This window comes from Haemorhous mexicanus, chromosome 7 (assembly GCF_027477595.1).
Source record: "Haemorhous mexicanus isolate bHaeMex1 chromosome 7, bHaeMex1.pri, whole genome shotgun sequence".
NCBI classification, from domain to species: domain Eukaryota; kingdom Metazoa; phylum Chordata; class Aves; order Passeriformes; family Fringillidae; genus Haemorhous; species Haemorhous mexicanus.
The window spans coordinates 17000817-17019867 of NC_082347.1; the positions used below are offsets into that span (position 1 = coordinate 17000817).

The 19051-nt window shown below is 37.7% G+C and overlaps 1 protein-coding gene and 1 long non-coding RNA gene across 2 annotated transcripts in view; one reads left to right on the plus strand and one right to left on the minus strand.

The window, feature by feature from the left end:
- Nucleotides 1–19051, minus strand: part of NRG3 (neuregulin 3) — a 337591-nt gene that overhangs the window by 133332 nt on the left and 185208 nt on the right. The window lies entirely within an intron of this gene.
- On the plus strand, nucleotides 234–16283 carry LOC132329562 (uncharacterized). Its single transcript, XR_009487100.1, has 3 exons — nucleotides 234–299; nucleotides 13301–13397; nucleotides 16092–16283. It is a non-coding gene; the product is annotated as an uncharacterized LOC132329562 (long non-coding RNA).

Sequence of the window (19051 nt, forward strand, 5' to 3'; positions counted from 1 at the left end):
CCTCAGGTATCTTCCTAGCAGTTTCTTGCTTCATGCTTTAATTAACAAGTCACAACAGCAGATTTCCTCAGTTTTCCTCCCATTAATTGGAAGCCCATGATTTTACATGACACTCAAAAGCAGTTTTTTTAGCTAAATCTGCTGTAATACCTCTTTCAGCCACTCCTTGCACTGAGACTCTGTAACAGACCTGTGCTCTGTGTAAATTTATTTAACTAAATCTGTGCTTTCTGTCAGCTTTGTCTCAATAGCAGGACACTGCTATGGGCCAGTACCTGTTAACCAGTCCCCAACGTGAGGTGAGTTTACTTTATTATTTATTTATAAATGCTTTCGGATTCGTCTCACATCTGTTCCATATGAATTGGCACAAAAAATACTGACCCTGTGCTGCAACAAACAGGATTGAAAAGCATGAAGTTTTTTCCAGGTTACAGCTGGTCTGATAGATGAAGGTTAGATTGACAGGGGTGAGAGAACAAGACTGAGCATTTCTCTTTGCCTACAAGCCCTAGAAAAGCCTGGTTAAGTGAGAATTTCACAATTTGTTGTCCTCTGTGACTGCTAAAAGACATGTTTCAAATACACTGTGAAATACATCCTCCTTATTTCATGTTTAGATGCACCTGCTTAGCACAGAAATGCAGTACTGGAGGGTGGTGGGGAGCAGTTATGGAGAAAGGGTAGAAAGAGTCATTTTACAGCAGAACACCTCACTCACAGCACAACACTGCCCAGCATTGCTCTTTCCAGCAGAAATCACCAAGCTTGGCAGGAGAGGAAAACTGAAAACTAAGGCTCATACTGACATACCAGACCACTTCTAAGCTCCAGGTTAATTAACCTCAAAGCCTGTGATTATCCTCTCTCCAGTATCTTAGAGCTGCTGATACCTCTTTTACCTCAAGAATGTCACATATTTGAGGTTTCACAATATGTGTGAGCTTATTGTGATGGGGTCTATTCTAATTAAGTCACAAGCAATTATATCCAGTCTAATTATGTAACCAAGGCAATCACATCTTTTCCCAAATATTTTGTCCAAAAGCAACTTGTATTCCCAATAACTGGCTCTCAGAAGAATTTTGCACAAGACTTAGTGAAGGCTGTGCTGTATTCCAACAGCCCATATCCCCAGAGTCTCTGATGGGACTTCCAAGATGGTTTTTGTCTCTGTTGCTTCCCAGCTTTTCTCTTAGTCTAGTACCTTGACTTCTCTTCTTTTACTAATGTAGTAACAAGTGTTTTTAACAGTGCTCTATGCTGAAAAAAGTGTGAATGGTAGCTAGATTGCTCAGTCCCTTGAGGACAACCTGTGTTTCCTGAAAACATCCCCAGTCATACATGTTCAATCACAATAATATATAATTTCCTGAGATTATTCAAACTGTAACATTCCTGAACATCACAACACAGTAAAACAAAGACAAAACAAAGACACATTCAACTGAGAAAAAAAATTATATTAAATTAAAATGATAGGTATTTGTAAAAGCATCTGTGGAACTCAGTTCTGGACACAAGACTGTGATGAAAAGGAAATAAATCAGGAGGTAACTCTAAAATATTTCTGCATGAAGAACTGCCATGGCATTTTGTATTTGGACTTGCAAACAGAGAGAAGGTGCCATTTTCCAGACATGATTAAGAGTGTATGGATACAGAAAGCCTGGTCATGGTATAGCGTATAGCTAGAAAAACATCCAAAATCTGAAATATGCAAGATTAACAGCAAATATTTCAACTATTATTTCACTAATTTAAAAAAAAAATCTTACTGTCACTTCTCAAGCAGGCCAGGATATACCAAGGTGCTCTACAAGCTCACTTGTCTTTGGGCAATTATTCCTAACTGTGCACACAGCAACTTTGGCTCTGTATCTCAGGAGAGACTTGGTCCAACATCCGCAGCATACAGACTTGAACAACCTGGACATGCTGGCTTCTACCTTATCTTAATAACTATAACATACAAAGCAAGTATTTTAAATTAAAGAACTGTGATCTGCCTTATGCCTTGCAGAGAGATTTAGCAGAATTTAGATGTTTGGTTTTTTCAAACAGCAAAGATAAGTTAGTCGACCAAAACTAATATTTAATTTTGACACCTTTCATCCTCCTTTGAAAGTGCTTATGTTCTTAAATATTTGAATAAGTACTTTGACTTTCTTTAGTTTCATAATGAATTCCAAAAGTTTTCATTTAAGACACAAGGTATAGCATATTACAGAAGTGACAACAGTAACTTCAATAAGTAGATTTTCACAAACCAAACAAAAAAAGCCTAACACTGTCTCTGGAACTAAAGAAACTATTTTTCTCCTAACAATTCAGATTTCATTCCTGTATAAAGATCCAGACACAGGAAAGTTAGACCACAGTAAAGAGGGAACCCTTGTGAGCTTCAGCTTTAAAAGTAGCTTTCTCCATTTTTAATTTTTTTTTTAAATCTAGCTTGCTGTCAACCATCAGACAGCCAAGTACTCTCAGTGCCTCCCTATTCTTCCTGAGTCAGTTGCAAAAATGTTCTATTAATATAAAAATGAAACTGGGAAGTAGGCTCTAATGCAGGCTGCCTTTGCACAGCTCTGTCAAGAGAACAGAGGAGTAGAACAATCTTCTGTGCAGTCACAAACCAGATGAAATAACTAAGAAAAACCTCCTCAGAAGAGCTCAAAGGGATTTGCTGAATAAAGACAGAAGCCATGCTGCTTCCCTGACATTTTATGAAAAGATGACCTCTCTGAAGATTTCAGATCTTTCCTATGAACAAACACAATTCTTCCAACCAGAATTTGAAAAGTCATGATTGCAAAAAGGGATAAAGACAAAAGGTTTTAACTAACTGAGTCTGTATTTAATGCCTTAAAATACTTTCAGCAAAAATATCATTCTGGCTCTTTGAGTCTTCACTAGGAAAAAAAGCAGCACATTTTACAAAGCACACACAGGCACAATACCAAGCTTATTGCAAAAGAATATTTTTCTTTTAATAAACTCACTGTATGTGTTCAAAACAATTCCTTAAGTGAATTTCTAAAAATTACAACTGAAATTCTACAAAGTTTGCTTATTTTCCCATGTGCTGAAGTACACTCTCACCTTTCCTGCTGCTTATCTTTTTGGAAACAGCAGTCATCATAGAATCATGGAATGGCTTGGGTTGAAATGGACCTCAGAGACCATCTAGTTCCATTCTCTGCCCAGCCTTTATGGGGTCGGGATTCCCCTGGTGCTCATGGAGGACCTTGCCCTTGCCATGCTGGAATTCCTGAGTTTTGCACAGGCCCACCTCTCCAGCCTGTCCAGGTCCCTGTGGATGGCATTCCTTCTCTGCCATGTGCAGTAGCAGGGATTCCAGGAGGATCTGCTCCATGATCTTCCTGGGCACAAAGCTGAGGCTGACTGGCCTGGAGCTTCTCAAGTCATCCTTCCTTCCCCTTTTAAAAATGGGGGTTATTCATAGGTCATAATCATACAACTGGGCTTTCAAAACATAAGCATTTCAAGAGTTTGTTTAAGCTGCTTATCTCAAAGCCCACTAGCTAAATCCTATCAAACTGGGTGAAACTGTTGGGATTTGGCACTTTGGGATTTGCAGAAGACAGTGCTACTTTCAAGAAAGGTGATTCCATTATTTTTATTCACTTTCTACCAGAAACTCAGGTTTCTGACTTATGGAGCATATGCTATTTTAACTTAAACTTATTACTACTGAATATCTGCTGCAGTGTTAATATTTTATTGTAATACACAGAGATCTCCAAATATCTCAGGTCAATGTGACTCAGAAGGCTCAAAGGAAAGTGGAAAAAAAAGCCCATGCCAAGAATCGTAACAAGGGTTTCAGCATCTGTTGTTCTACATGGTTTCCCATAGCAATATTTCATTATAAGATTGAAAATTACTCATGCATATTCTTTCTCTCCTATTATGGGCCTCAATTTTACAAAAGCCTCTCTAATTTTGAATGAACAGGTTACCTTTTATATTCAATGCAAAATGAATGACCCTTAGAGAATTAATCTCCTGTAGCTCAAATCTCTTTTAGCCTTATAATTTGACAGTAATATTATGGCAGGAATATTTCTGGTTTTATTCTTGTGAAAGGCAATACCAAAGGAAAAAAATCCTAAGAGACTGAGAAGCAGTACGTATAGAGCACAGGTGAAACGAACACTGAAGCAAACAACAACCCCAAGAAACAAATTGACATAGCATATAGACATATAGACTTGAACAGGAAGGTCATGGACACATCTGCTGTGTTTTGGTGAGAAGCAAAAGTTTCTTGCAACAGCTTTAACTCAGCCAAATAAAAAACAGGATGAAAAAAAATATTTCAAGAGTGACTAACCATTTAAAGGATAGGCTTGACTCTACTTTGTTCTAAAACATGTGCCATATTTCAACATCACAGAAAGAGCTTCTCTACTAGACCTGGTACATCAAAATGTTCAAAGCTTTTAAGAAGTCTGGATTCCTTTGATTTTCACATTGAAAAGTATAACCGATGGCATGTGCAGAATATCTATGCTACTTATTATCCAATGTGTGTTTTTTGCATATTTTTATAAGTTGAGACTGCTGTTTGAGCTTCTTTTAAATGCAAAGGAGAAGGTAAGGCTGTTTGTGTGTGTGAAAATGCATCCATCAGTAGGATGATTGCAGTGTCTCTGGAGCATTAACTTTTTAGTTCCCCCTGAATTTGTACTGTGCTCCTAAAAATAAGGCTTTGTTCCAAGATTTGACTCCCTGAGGCCATCTCAGTGTTAAATAAGAAATCTGTGTTCATGCCTGTACCAAACACTATACAAAACTGTATGACTGAAATTTACAGCAATTCCTCCCTGGAGTTTCTGCTTTAGTATTTTTCTTCTCTCTCTAGCATGAACATCTCTGAATCAGTTTGTATTACAAGGCAGTAGATGAGTCAGGCACCTCAGAACAAACAAGAGCTCCAGTTCCAGCCAGGCATCCAAGTCTGGAGCATGGGGGGACAGCAGGCTCACCCATTTGCAGGAGTGAGCCCAGAACCACAACACTACAGGACAGAGGCAACATTCTTCATAAGTTACTGGCTGAATGCCTAAACCACTAGGATGCTTCCAAAAATGCAAATGGGCACTTCTCTGCAAAGACTACAGACTCTCCACAGCCTGTGAGTCACTCTTCATAAGTTGTCTTCACTGGTTAAGATCTGGGCAACTTTGCTGGCTCAGCCACACAGTTTTCATGAGGATAAGCAGAGCAGAGACTGATGAACAGAACAGTGAGACTGTGGTGACTAGGTAACTAAATTTTTGCTTTGCCTATGGTTGATTCTGTTTCAGATTGCTGCCAAAATTTAGGGGAAAAAAGAACATAAAAAACTTGGAGCTTGCATTTCTTTGTGCCTTTGCTTTCTGAACTTCAAATGGCATAGCTGTTCCTCACACATTTTTGTTCTGAAGCATTTCTAGGGCACTAAAAGCATACTCAAGTGCTGACATAAGCTGAGTGTTCCACAGTGACATTTAGGGGATTGGAGAGTATCAGGCTAAAGCTCTTCTGCGTCTGGAGGGACTGATTTCAGCAGCGTGGTTGTATCGTGTGTTCACTGCATTAGTCCTGCAGGGATCTTCTGGATGCATTCCTAAAACTGCCCGTGCACTCAGGACAGAGGCAGGCTGCTCTGCCAGCACAACTAATGGATAATATATTGATCAATTAGAACCTTTATAGGATAGGTAATTATCAGGACCTTTAAGAAGAAACTAGAATATCTAGCATCGCCTTCCCATCCTTGACATCTGGAGTCACAGACTTAGAAATCCTGATAACAGCTACTACAGGTGAACCAGATTTTAAAGAGTCTTGAACTATGAACCACAAATGGGCTAAAAACTACCCAAAAAGGAAGACTTGTTTTCCTTTATAAGGAATCAGTATACTTCTGTCTTAAAAGACGATAGATTATTTGCAAAAACACTTAAAATTCCATTACATTTGTTTCCTGATTAATTTTTCTCCTTTAATAAGCAGTAATCATCTGCTACAATTATGTATAGCTAGAATTATTAAATATAAATGTGTAATGTCAATGTTTAATTTTGTCTGTTCCTTCTGTAAAACATGCAGAAAGATTAACATTTTAGAGAACTTGTACTGTAGATACGTGGCAGAAACACTCTTAAACTGTCAGATTAACACAGAAGAAAATCAGACTCTCATATTCTGGTCTTTTTTATTTCACACTCTTTCTATTTGGATTTAAGTAGCAGTGTGATGTTTCTGTTCCACCTACCTGTCATCTTTGAAGATGATTTTTAAATCCATTAACCTGATTAGTCGAAGTAAATGGTAGTTTGAATAGTAATTTAGGCCCAATGTAATGTAATTTGGAGAATACAGAGTTCATTTTAAATGTGAGTTCATAGAAGTGCATATATCTCTTATACATACTAAAATAGGCACAAGCATTTTAAATTCTAAGGCTAGTTCTACCTATCAATTTAGTCCTAGTCAGAAATCATTAGGGAAGATATATGCTCCAAAAATAGATTTTAGGTAGTAACATAAAAAATATATTTATCAACTAAAAATATCTAAACATCTCAACTGCATTAAAAATTTAGGATGATTGTGGGCAGATGATGATTTTGGGGCAGAACTTTTCAAGAGACAAAACAAGTCACTCAAATAATGCACAACATCCTCAAGACATCCTTGACATGATCCTCGGACAGAGAGACCATATCCACATGGACCCTGTGGTCCCTGAGATGACACGTGGTGACAGCACATCAGTGGCTGCCAGAATCCTTTAGGGAATGCTGGACTTCCATACTTTCATGTTTCTGGCCATATGGGAGTCAGGATATAAGCCAAATTTATGTTAATTACAGTTTCAAGTGGAGAAGAGCTTTGTTTTCTGTACAAACTCAAGGCAGTGTAAAAAAACCACGTGTCAGGTGTTTTATTTTCAGCCACACAGCCCTTTGTGGGCTCCTCTGCCCATTGTTTTATCTTTTGACCCCTCCACAGAGCCTCTCTCAGGCTCTCTCCCTAGGATGAGGGGTTATTTTATAAAGCACTCCTACTAGCCAGGGACATTAGACAGCACCAGAGATGAGATTTTAGGACCATTTGCAAAATCTCTTTTGGCTTCCTTGTGAATTCTGGAAGCAGAACCAGAAAAACACAGGACTAAAATTTTCTGCTACTTGTAAGTTCTTCATAAGGTCTCTCTCTGAGGCCTTAAACTAGGCTGCAAATGAAACTTACACTGCAATTATTTCCCTCTGGATCAGGATATTGGCCTAAATACAAGAGGAACTACCCCCTAAAATTTCGTTTAGAGCTGAATTAAAAAAAACCCAAAACCCAAACTATTTTTTAGGCTGCGTGATTGACATATTTACACCACTCACAGGAGCAACATTTGCTAACCCCATTCCAAAGAATACTGTGCTTGAGTTGTTTGGGCTTTTTCACTTTTGTAATAGTCATTGATTTGTATTAGAAACAATTTTATTTTAGTTTTTAGAAATTGTATTGAGATTCCCCCAGCAGTAGTCTTCCAAAAGAGAAATAAATTATTGTCTTGTATAATGTCTTACACAACACTGAAAGCATATGATTTTTAAGAAAGATATTTAATCTTGTGTAAAAACTGGTAATTTTAGCCATTGGTCTCTGAAGCTCTAATATGACTATGATACTCTTAACTATATTTCAGTCAATCATAAAAACTCAGAAATAGATTAAAGCAAACAGCAGAGCTTTTAATAGCCAAGGGAAGTATGAAAGATAAAGAATTGCAAGGAATAAAGGATAACACTTGAGCCAAGATGCAATAGGAGACTTCTGACAAAAACAGAGAAAAGATTTTGTATAAAGCCTTTTCCAAGTATCCTGCAGAGCTGCTCAGGTTTTACAGAGAGGCCCTGCACTAGGGGATTCCTAATCCCTATCATCATCTTTACTAGAAGAGGTAAGAATACTCTTTGGGATTCTTCTGTCAAATGAGTCCTCAAGTGGTCTATTTCTTCCTAAGATACCAATTGTAAAGAGAGTGCTGTTTCTTTCCACTGTAAGATTGTTGGAGTCTCCAATCTGGATATTTTAAGAGCTCTATTGAATGGATTCAGTTTTGAGCTGTAAGTGGATTAAAAAGGTCAAGTATGTCAGATGCAAGATATTTTAAAATCATAAAATAACTAACAGCTCAGAAACAGCTTCACTAAAAGAGTGATTAAATTAATACCACAGCTCTATTCTCAAAGTCCTTAGAATGTTGGAGACAAACACATTTATTTGGTAACATACACTAACATTCATATTCTACTAATTAAAAATATTTCCCATTAAAATCACCAAGGGGGTGTATGTAAGGATGTAAACCTGCAGTTCTGAGACATGGCTAGTATGGGGGCTGACAAAGAAATAAAAGCTTTATGCTACATGTTGCTGAGCTCAGGTGGTCACACCTATGACCTGAGCTCTCTCTCAAAGGCTTCCCTTTACCCACTGTGGAAAGGCTCTCACAATAAACAAGGCTCCACCAATATAATGCTACTGGAAAAGGCACCAAAATCCAGATTATAATCCACAGGAAACTTGTGAGGAATCAGAAACTCTTCTCATTCCAGCAGGCTGCAAGTGGTGTCTTTCACATGTCTAGCTGGAACCACAAACCAACCAGGAGACTGGAGAGACTCAAGCCACTCTTGCAAAAAAGCTCAGAGTATAGAGACTGAAAATCCCATTGAGCAAAGGTCTGTTCCACAGCCACTGCCCTGCTGCTCCAGCTTCTTGTGCCACCCGAGAGCCTGAGCCTGCTCCTGAGCACACACTCTTCACAACAGAAACAAAACTGTGATAGCAAATGGGGCCCAGCCAGCAAGACTTCTACCTCCTGAAACATCAGGAGTCTATTTTCATCTTCTCAAATTACTTTTGAGGTAAATCAATCAATCTTTCTCCCTGTTTTACTCTCACCTGGAAGCTAAAGAAGGTCTTGAAAGAAACATGATCACAGTAAGTGTCTACTAAAAAAAAGTACACAAATATCTGCCAGCTTCATCCCAACAATCCTGCCTGGCCTTTTACTTACTGCTTCCTCAACTCAGCAAGACAATTACAGAGGTCACAAAGATAATTTATATTACAGCTTTATAAATTACGGTTCTGTCAAAGTCAGTTGAACTTCATTTATCTGTGTGGAAGTGCACGTGTAGGTGCAGGTGATATCCACAGTGAGGGATCCATCTGGTCCACCCTACAAAGGGAGGTTTGAGTCTGGTGCTTAATGAAGGTATCTTTGTGTTTCAGATGCTACAGAAAGATCTTTCCATTTTCATGGATCATTAAGAGTGCTCATGGGGCACAGCACTGGCACTTGCTGCTTGAGCCCTAACATTTGCTACTTAGCTGCTCTTCTCAGATGGTTACTGTTATTAGCTTTTGCAGGATGTAGGATTGCCTGTTTTATTTGTGACCCGTAGTGGATCCAACTCTGTGTCCTGCAATATGAGAGCTGTTAAAATGATTCCCTTAAACTGCTCCAGTGAATAGCACTAATTGATTTTAGATGCGATGATCATAAGCTGTCAGACTCTTCCCTCTAGAGGTCTGCCTGATTTAACAGCAGAATGACCAGGCTACAATATACTCAATATTTTCATAAACTGATTAAGAAAACCTATAGTATACACAAAATAGCATCTTCCACAGCAACAGTAGATACAAAAAAATGACAAATAAATGTATCAATTCCCGATTCACCTATTAAAAGATAACACTGCATAAAGCCTTCTCACAAATTGAGAAGAAAAACAAAACAAAACCAATTCCCAGAGCATATACCACTGCTATTGCTTTTCAGGGAGTTTTCATGGACTAATGTTAGTGCTAACATGAAATAACACTAGAATTGTGTCATGCTGACAGCCATAATTAATGAACATTATGTCACTGTAAGAAACAAAATAGGATCATGAAAGAAATTAAAGGTAAGAAATTAAAGGATTCTGTGATGAATCACCAGAAATACATCCCTTTTTACATTGTTTACTACAAGAAAAGGACCATCATGAATGATCAATGTTATACTTGATATTTCTGTATTTGATATTAAAATAGCAAATACAAGAAAATTTTCTTACTCTTCCCTTTTGCTTTTTTTTGGATGGTGGATCTTCTCCTAAAATCCAAACATCTGAGCTACTGTAAACAGACAATTTCTTCCACCCCACACACAGCCTCTCAGAGAACAATCACTTTACAAGACTATTCTGCATATTTAAAGTTCTGCTCATATTCTATGAAGTCTTTTTTAGATACAACAAGACAAATGTAATCCATTAAAATCTCCTTTATTTAAATTGCCTGTTGGTGTTTCAATGGAATCTATTCAACCACCAGATTTTTCTTGAAAAAATGGGCTCAAAATCTGGACCAAACCTGCTAGCTAAATGCAAACCAGACTCTTGATGATGTATCCTTAGAAGGCAATTACCTCAATTTACAACCATCACATTATTAACTTATTTAGGGGAGTCAGACATACATAAAGAACATTTTCCTACTCAGCACGACTTACACTTTAGCGTTTGTCTTGCCAATTATAGCATTTTGTATTTTCAGGGACTGCCGGTTCAATTTGTCAGAATTACTACCCCATACCCAAAAATGTTCACATCTCCTTCCATATTGGCATCATTCACAAATGCTAAGCTTCACTATTGCTGTTAAAATAAAAAGAAACCACTAGAACTAGATCAGGATGCTAATATGGTGCAAAAGAAAACTGCTGACCATTACTCCTTGACACTCCTTTCCCAGCCAGAGGTGTGTTTCTTTTTTCATGCTTCACCTTGAAACATTTCCTAATTTACTTGAGAAAAGCACACATCCCTATCAAGACTTTTAGGTTCTTCCAAGTTATTCTTTAAATCATATATTCCAGCATGGAAAAAAGGTTCATCAACCTTCCCAGAAGCATAATTGTACCACAGCTTCACCAGAAGAGCTGACAGTAACAGCACTGTCATCAGGACTATGATGTTCAACTCAATAAAAGCACTTATTTTTTAATGCTAATAAAGAAATCCACTACAAGCAAACTGGTTTTCAGCATTCATTACATCTATATGAGCTACTGTCATTTTTAGCAGAGAAAGTAAGCACAAATGAAAATACTTCTCAAATATTGCTCATTACCAGTATTTTACAGGCATTTTAAGAACAGATAAGTATTATATACATCTCCAGCTATAAACTGGGCAGTCTTTTTTATCAGCTGAAAGCTATACTTCATTTATTTTGGCTAAACGTTACATTTCTGTCAATTAAAATGAAAAAGATGACAATGGACAAGATTCCTGTGGGTGCCAGGGATGAATACATAGTACATCAATGTAAAAATGGAAATAAACTACATTTGGCATGCTTCATGATCCCATTAAAAGAATTTCCCCCTCCACTAACAGGCACCTCAGTCCAAGTTTGTTCTTTAAAAGGAATAATCCCAGCATGTCTTTGCAAGCCAGGTTTTCACTTACTGCTTCTTATAAAATCCACCAAGCAAAATGAAACTTATGAGTGTCCTTTTGCCTAGAATTACTTCACGTTCCACAGGCAGACAACCAAATCTGACTCCGGATGGCTGCACAAATGTCACACGGTGTAAGAATAAACACAAAGATGAGCAAGGAAGGATAAAACCTCAGAAACCCTTTTTGTGACTACAGTCTTTTCATCAGACAGCACAAAAGCAAAAAGGATTTTATGCTGAAGACCATTTAAAAACGCTACTGAAATATTTGGTAAGGTTATTGTTCAGTTCTAGCTGTGATCTACTAGTCCTGAGCTATCTTCTGCATTCTCCATAAGAGCAGACTGCAGCACAAACTGCAACAGTGACTTGAATAAATTTAATAATAGGTTTTTCAAGTATTTCCAGGAAATGTATTAAAGAGTTTCCAAGAAATGTATTAAAAGTCCCCTATGGTTTAGTCAAAGGAAGAAGTGTCTAAATTTCAAGTAAAAATTGTGCCTAACTCGCCCAGATCCAGGCCTTTACAGGCTGTAAGCTCAGCAATTCGGCTTCCTCCTCTGCTGTCTCTGGAAGAATTCCTCCAGCTAACAGACTAAATCTATCCTTACTTTCTGGGCAAGAACAACTTAGGAATTGTGGTGCAAAAAATAAATCAGAACGTCAGTAATGATAAAGCATGATGTATTTCACAGTAAAATTTGCTAGAATACAATTATATAAAATTTCATAGGCCACTCAGCTGCTACTGTTCTATTCCATTTTCTCCACCGAGACATATTTACTCTCACCAAGAGTGCTTGTTCCAAAGTAAAGCACTTGATATCCTGATCTCCCAAGCATATGCTGGGTGGATGAACAGTACCATGTGGCTAAAAAAAGCCTGCATGCAACACTTCTTCCACTTCAATGAGAGACGGGCAGCCTACCAAAATTCTGAAAATCTTTTCACAAAGAAGGATAATTTTTGTACAGAATTCTAAAGATAAAAATAGCAGATTAGGAGTATGTTTGTACAGCAAACCACTCTGCTTAAGGATTCCTGCAGCAAATCAGGTCCACAGCACAGCACAGGGGATATGCAGCATGAAATGGTTCTCCTGGCAGCATATCCAAGAATGTGAAAGGCAAAGGCATTTCCAAAATGGGTCCCACATGCACTGACATGAAGAGTTCAATGAGTCTCTGCAAAATCATGTCTGATGAAAATTGAGATGTCTCCCTAATTCTGTGAAATCAAACACATGTTTTGGACTGCAGGTCCAAGTAAGCATTTAGAGGGCACAAGGATGAGTCCTCCTAATGGCTCATGCCCTGGAGATCTGGAATGCAGTGGGAGAGAGAAGGAGAGCACTGTGCACATGTCCCCCCTAGCTGCTAGCAAAAACTGAGGTGGGTTTTCACATGACAGGAACAAGAAGAGGAGAGAACCACACTGACTTGGCAGAGAAAGGGGTCAGAGGTGCCCCTTTTCACTATATTTTTTAAGCACACAGTACTGTAATTCAAACAAACTCTCTGCTATCCCTCTCCCTGAAGTGCAAATCTACAAATGGTGACACCAAGCTATGTTTGTGAGCATTTAAAATGGGAATTTATAACAAGACAAATAGCTCAGAACACTCCAAATGTATGCTATCTATGAACAGAAAGAAAAAGAATAGTTTCCTTGTCAACAGCATGAAACATAGTGGATGAGATCAGGATTATGGCTGTCAAAACCTGTCAACAGCATTTAGAATTCTCTGTGTTCCATTGCAGATATTCCCCTGTATCACTGCAAATCCAAATAATATCCTCAATGACTGGAGACCAGATCAGGATTTACAAAAGGCAAAAACTGCTTTGTGCCCTGATCGTAAGTAAAAGTTTATAAACTATGTATTGCATAAACAGCAAATTACTGCACTGCTTTATAATTACTAAATTCAGAATTTTACAAAAATTTGAATTAGCAACTAAAAAAGAAAGGTCTCCTATTTCTTCTGTACTGTATAAACCAAAAGAAAACTGCATGTAGGAATGTACCTGCAGCTAATGAACAACCTGCCTTGCAACGATGATAAAGTTGATTCAAAACTGTCAGTTTTGCAAAACTCCAATAATTTGGACCTCTAAGCAGCTTTCAGGACACAGCTCTTTGCATAGCATTTCTGTCTTCTCTCACGAGAATGACATCAGTAGTTTTGAGATAAAATTTTGGGTTTGGATCAGATCTCCCAACCTTTTCTCACAGTGTACAGTGCCACAGAAATAGTCTCAGAAACCAATGACTTTTCTGAGCATTTTAGGTATTGCAGAAGGATGAACAGCTCCTGTGTGATCAATGACTAACATTTCTAGCAAGAATGTGAGAGCTGAAATGAATTCTTAGCCAAAAAGTATTAATGTTAATAGGAAAACAATAATTCCTACTTTTTCTTTTTCCATTAAGAGGATTTTCATATCCAGTAAGTCCTACACACATGATATGAAAATAGACAGCAGGCATTTATCATCCCTTGCTATCACCAACATAGTGAGCAGCATCAAGAGAAATTTTAAAAACTGCCTTTGCATTGCCCTTCCCAGCACATGTTCTCTGTCTTTGTCCTGCTCTTTATGCCATCAATTTATTATCCAAGAATATGCAGAATACAAAGCAAAGACTCCTGACTGGACTTATCAGAGGTATTTTCCTCCTCTGAAGTTAGGTGAGGTAGTTTTACCTTGACAGGTACTTTTCATGTGAGAAGAGGAAAAAAAAAAAATCACTATTTTGGTGGAGAACATCTCTCTCTCCCGAGGCCAAAGAAAATGCTTTCCTCTGCTGAACAAAAAGCTGATCCAGGAATACTCAGGCCACTGCTAGTGAGTCTGAAAAATCAGTTATTTTGACACATATAGGTCTATGAACTGAAAAAAGCTCAAGCTGGATCTAACCTTGGGAAGGGACACAGCCCATTTATTACAGCTCTCATAAGGAAGGATTAATGTTAACTGTGTGTGCTGCTACATGATCAGGCAAGTGATTACATGGGAGGAACACTTCAGTCAGAACAGTGTGGCAGGTACAAGAACAATAAAGCAGCAGATCATTTTCAGCTTTGTTACCAGTCCTGTGATTTTGAAGGAAACATGCTGCAGGACAGCATAGATTACATAAAAAGAGACTGTTATGCCAGGAAAAACAGAAGTTTCTAGAAAGTTTTAGTTGGGGACAGCTTTTTCAGAAAAAAAGTCTGCTTTCATTTCATATAGGAAGACATAATATGTTATGTCTTACATATATGCCACTTAACAGAGCATCAGTAGGTCTTCCATAAATCCAAATATTAGTGAATGAGTTGTGAAGGTAACAGTGAATTCAACTGGATTTCTACATCTGAATGTATTTTGAGAGTGCAAGCTAAATATACTTGGCTAAACACAGGTATGAAAACAGAAGCCTTATGCACAGAAAGGTAACCAATAATCCATTGCAGCTGAACCAACAACATCTCATGCCAAAAAGCCTCAGGTTTATGCTTGTAGTGGGCTGACCTTGGCTGGTGCTCATCACCTTGCTCTATCACTCCTCTCCTCAGCAGGAGGTGAAAGGGAGGGAGAAAATAAGATGGGAAAAATTCAATTTACTTTCTACTCCCCATCAACAAGGGGTGCCCAGCCACTTCCTGGTAAGCAGGGCTTCAGTAGGCATTGCAGTCATTACAAAAGACAAATGTAACAATGAGTGCCCCTGGCTTGCCTTCTCTTACTGCTGAGCAGACACCATAATGACACGGAATATCCCTTTGGTCAGCTGGATCTGCTCTCCTGGCTATGGCCCCTACCAAGATCTTGCCCACCCCCAGCCCACAGGGAAGGGGGGAATGTTGGAGAGACAGCAGTGCTGCAGTGCCAGCACTGCTCAGGCAGAGCCAAAGCCCTGGGCTGTGAGCAGCACCTTTCTGGGTACCAGCACAGCACAGCTCAGGGAGGGCTGTGGTGTCACAGTGAGCTCCAGCTCAGACAGACCCAGGCAGGGACAAGAAACAAAACTGCTCTGGCTGATGGTGACTCTCCTTCCCCAGCAAACCCCAAACCACTCACACCTGTGTTTCAGGCAACTTTTTTTGTGTCTCCTCCATTCTGTTTGCAAGACAGGCTGCTTGGAAGGAACCAAGTGATGATTTCACGTGTAAAAAGCTGTGGAAATCTCAAATTATCCGTTTGAGAGAATGTCTGCGTGTAAAAGTGGCATTTTCTCAGACAGCTGCCTGTCTGATACACAGTAACATTCTGTTATTTAAACACAAAGCAAACACTTTTCCACTCTTTAGAGAAAAATTATTTCCCTGAATAAAACGCTCTCAAGTTTTACCAGGACTCTGAAATGAAAGGAGATTGTGTTTTTCTATGTAATTATTTCACATAATCCTAAATTCTTTAGAAAGTTTCATACACCTTTAAAATTTATAAATATATTCTATACTTGTTTCAAGAACTGTTATAACAAGTACTGTTAATTGCTCTATTTTGATTAACAACTGTGAGGAAGATTAAAAAGCTTGGCTTTTCTTTTTTTTCCCAGGCACTTTATTCCCAGGCACAATTCTACTTACTCAAGTAAGCTGCAGCACTTGAATAAAGTGGAGTTTTATATCCCAGGTTTCACAAGAGGAAAAACTGGAAGCCTCTCACTCTTTGCATATGTTTAGCAGGTTTCATTCTTTCCTGATGTATTTTAGTATATGACTCTGTTTGTGTATGTCTGCTTATACCCACATATATATAGGTGTGTATATATACAATTGTATACCAAATGTCACTGTTGTTTATTGTAATTTTACCACTTTATTAATGACAATTAAATGGAAACTATCCATCTCAGTCCTGCACAGAAATGTTACTGCTACATATGCTGTTATCTAATATTTTTGTATTGTAACTTACTGTAACATTTTTTTGTGCTACTTCTTTATAAAGGAATCAAAGAGAGAATGCTGAGGCAGAACCTAAAAATTCAACTCAACAATATTCAAATTTGCTATGAACCTATTATTTCTGAAGAAATTACTTGTTTCATCTATTTCACTTCCAACAAGACCTTTGTTTGAACCATTAAGAAATCTATTTTAGTGACAAAATTTTTCCAAAGATGTTTCAGAAATCCGCTCACTCTCAAAACGAAGTAATTGAATGTGATTTCCATTGTACTGTGGTTCAGACTGGGGCATTCATTAAACACTTAACACCAGAAAACTGAAAAAAAACTGTAACTGAATAATAATTTTCAAACACAAGTTCAAAATGAAAAGAAGTCACCATTCAGTACTTTTCAGGAACTGGAAACTTCATGTGAATAAAAATTCATAGCAGGTTTAAAGAACTAAGAATAGGAATTAAATCCCTTCCCACTAACTTTTTTTTTAATATATTTAAGAATAGGCAGAAAGAACGGAGAAACTTTGCATGAACTCCCTTTGGCCTAAGTTTTCATAAGCAGGAGGGGTTGTTTGGTTCATAAATCATATGAAATAGAATGTGATGAACAAGTCAGTGTTTTATTTTGGTATTGTGAATCATTACTTTCACTGATCTCCACACCATTCCACTTGCAGACTTAAAGGAAAATAAAAATTATTTTCAGTAAAAAACATGACACAAGATTCCGAATTTAGCATGGAAACAGCAAAACAACAAAACTAGATTAAAAACCATTCAAAAATTGCTTGTATGTGAAGGTAGTACATTAAGAGACTGGGCATCAAACACTCAATGACTGAATCCATAAAATGAAAAAGCCTAAAAGGTACATATTTTTGAAGTCCCAGTGTACTGAGAAACTCTAAAAAACTGAACTCCCCAAGAGAAGTGGGTAAAGACACAAGTATTTCAGAAGATGCAGTATTTTAGAAAAATATTCCCAAGTCAGAATTCAAAGGTAAATGCAAAACAGCGCTCCTAACATTTTGGAAAATAATGCATCAGAAATTACAGTACATAGATAAAAAAATAAAGTATAATTATAAAAAAGGAAAAATTCAGATGGGCAGCCATCTCACAGGAATCCTTTTAATCAATTTTCTAAAATGACTAAACTTCTGGGCACACATTCCCTATCCAAAAGGTTATTGAAAAAGTGATTTAAATTTACGAAGTCTACTTTCTCAGCAGCATTCTATCATTTCACAACTGAAAACAAAATGCACCAAAAACTGCATCAGGGTGGGTGGTAAAGCTCTTATCTCTTTACCAGGTTGCAAACTGAGGGGGAAAAAAGATACTACAGACCAAGTAAAGGTTATGACCTGAAATATTCTGAATCCATGTTATAATAGAAATATAACGTTTCTTATGTAGCTTATTGCAGCTTCCCTCCTCAGTTAACAGTAAAAACATAAATATACTGCCCAGTAGTACAATATTTATTAGTCCATGTTGGCCACAGCTGTGCTGCAGCTTTTACAAGTCATCTCTTCCTGACTTACAAGTCATCTCTTGAGGAAGTGCAATCTGATTCCAAAGCATCCCCAGTAGGGGACCTGTAAAATCCCATACTTTCATACCATTAGAAAACTAAGAATGCTTCTTTTTCCATTAGGACGTGGCTCTTGCTTGTAACCTATATAGATCAGAACAAAATAATGAAACATTATTCAGGGAAAAAAATTATTTTGAGTAGGTTATTTAAAGATCACAGAATCACCTAATTTTCCATTCCCCTTCCTATCTCAGAAGTCTATCTAATTGATGCATGACACTAGAACACATTTTTTACAACAGAAAAAGCATTAAAAATTATAAAAAAAAAAACAAAAAAAGACTTTTTCATGTGCTAGAATATTTTCAGAAGTTGAGCAGAGCTTTAAACAAAATGCTCTGCTCCAAAGGCAATAGACTGCTGATGACAACTTAAGACAAAACCATCAAAAGCAAGTCATCATCAACTTGCTTTGCCATCTTTCCTCCCCTCTTCCATGCCCCAGCGCTTCAGCTGTATGCTGTAAAGCTGATGGCATACACCTGCTTCTTTGGGGAAATGCAATGCTGCCCTGTTCCAGTTTCATCACAGCAATGAGGTAAAACCCTGCTAATTGGAAATACAGGAATGAGAGGATGAAACTGGGAGCAGCACTGCATTTGAATTAAGTGTGATTTATGGTCATCTCTGTTAAAAAAAAAACAGATAAAGAATGAGCTAACAAAAAGTCAATTTGCCAACTGCTTCATTTTAATGAAAATATCATGGAAAAGTTATAATGTAAAAATTATGGAGAATAAAATGTTTTCTATTCAAGAAAAAAAAAATCTGTAGAGATAAAAAAGACTATTCCATCTGGAACCTGTGCTACCCTAAAATAAACCACAAAATTTAGCTATTACGCATTCTGAGCTCACAGGCATTGAGTTTTGTTTGATATTAAAGTGATAATAATAACTGAGTTTTCCAGAGATACTGGAAAACATATTATGCAATGGTGGCTCAGAGCATTTCAACAGCCTGTAACGTAAGGGTAGCTAATTTAAGCTTCCCATAAGGGTTTCCAT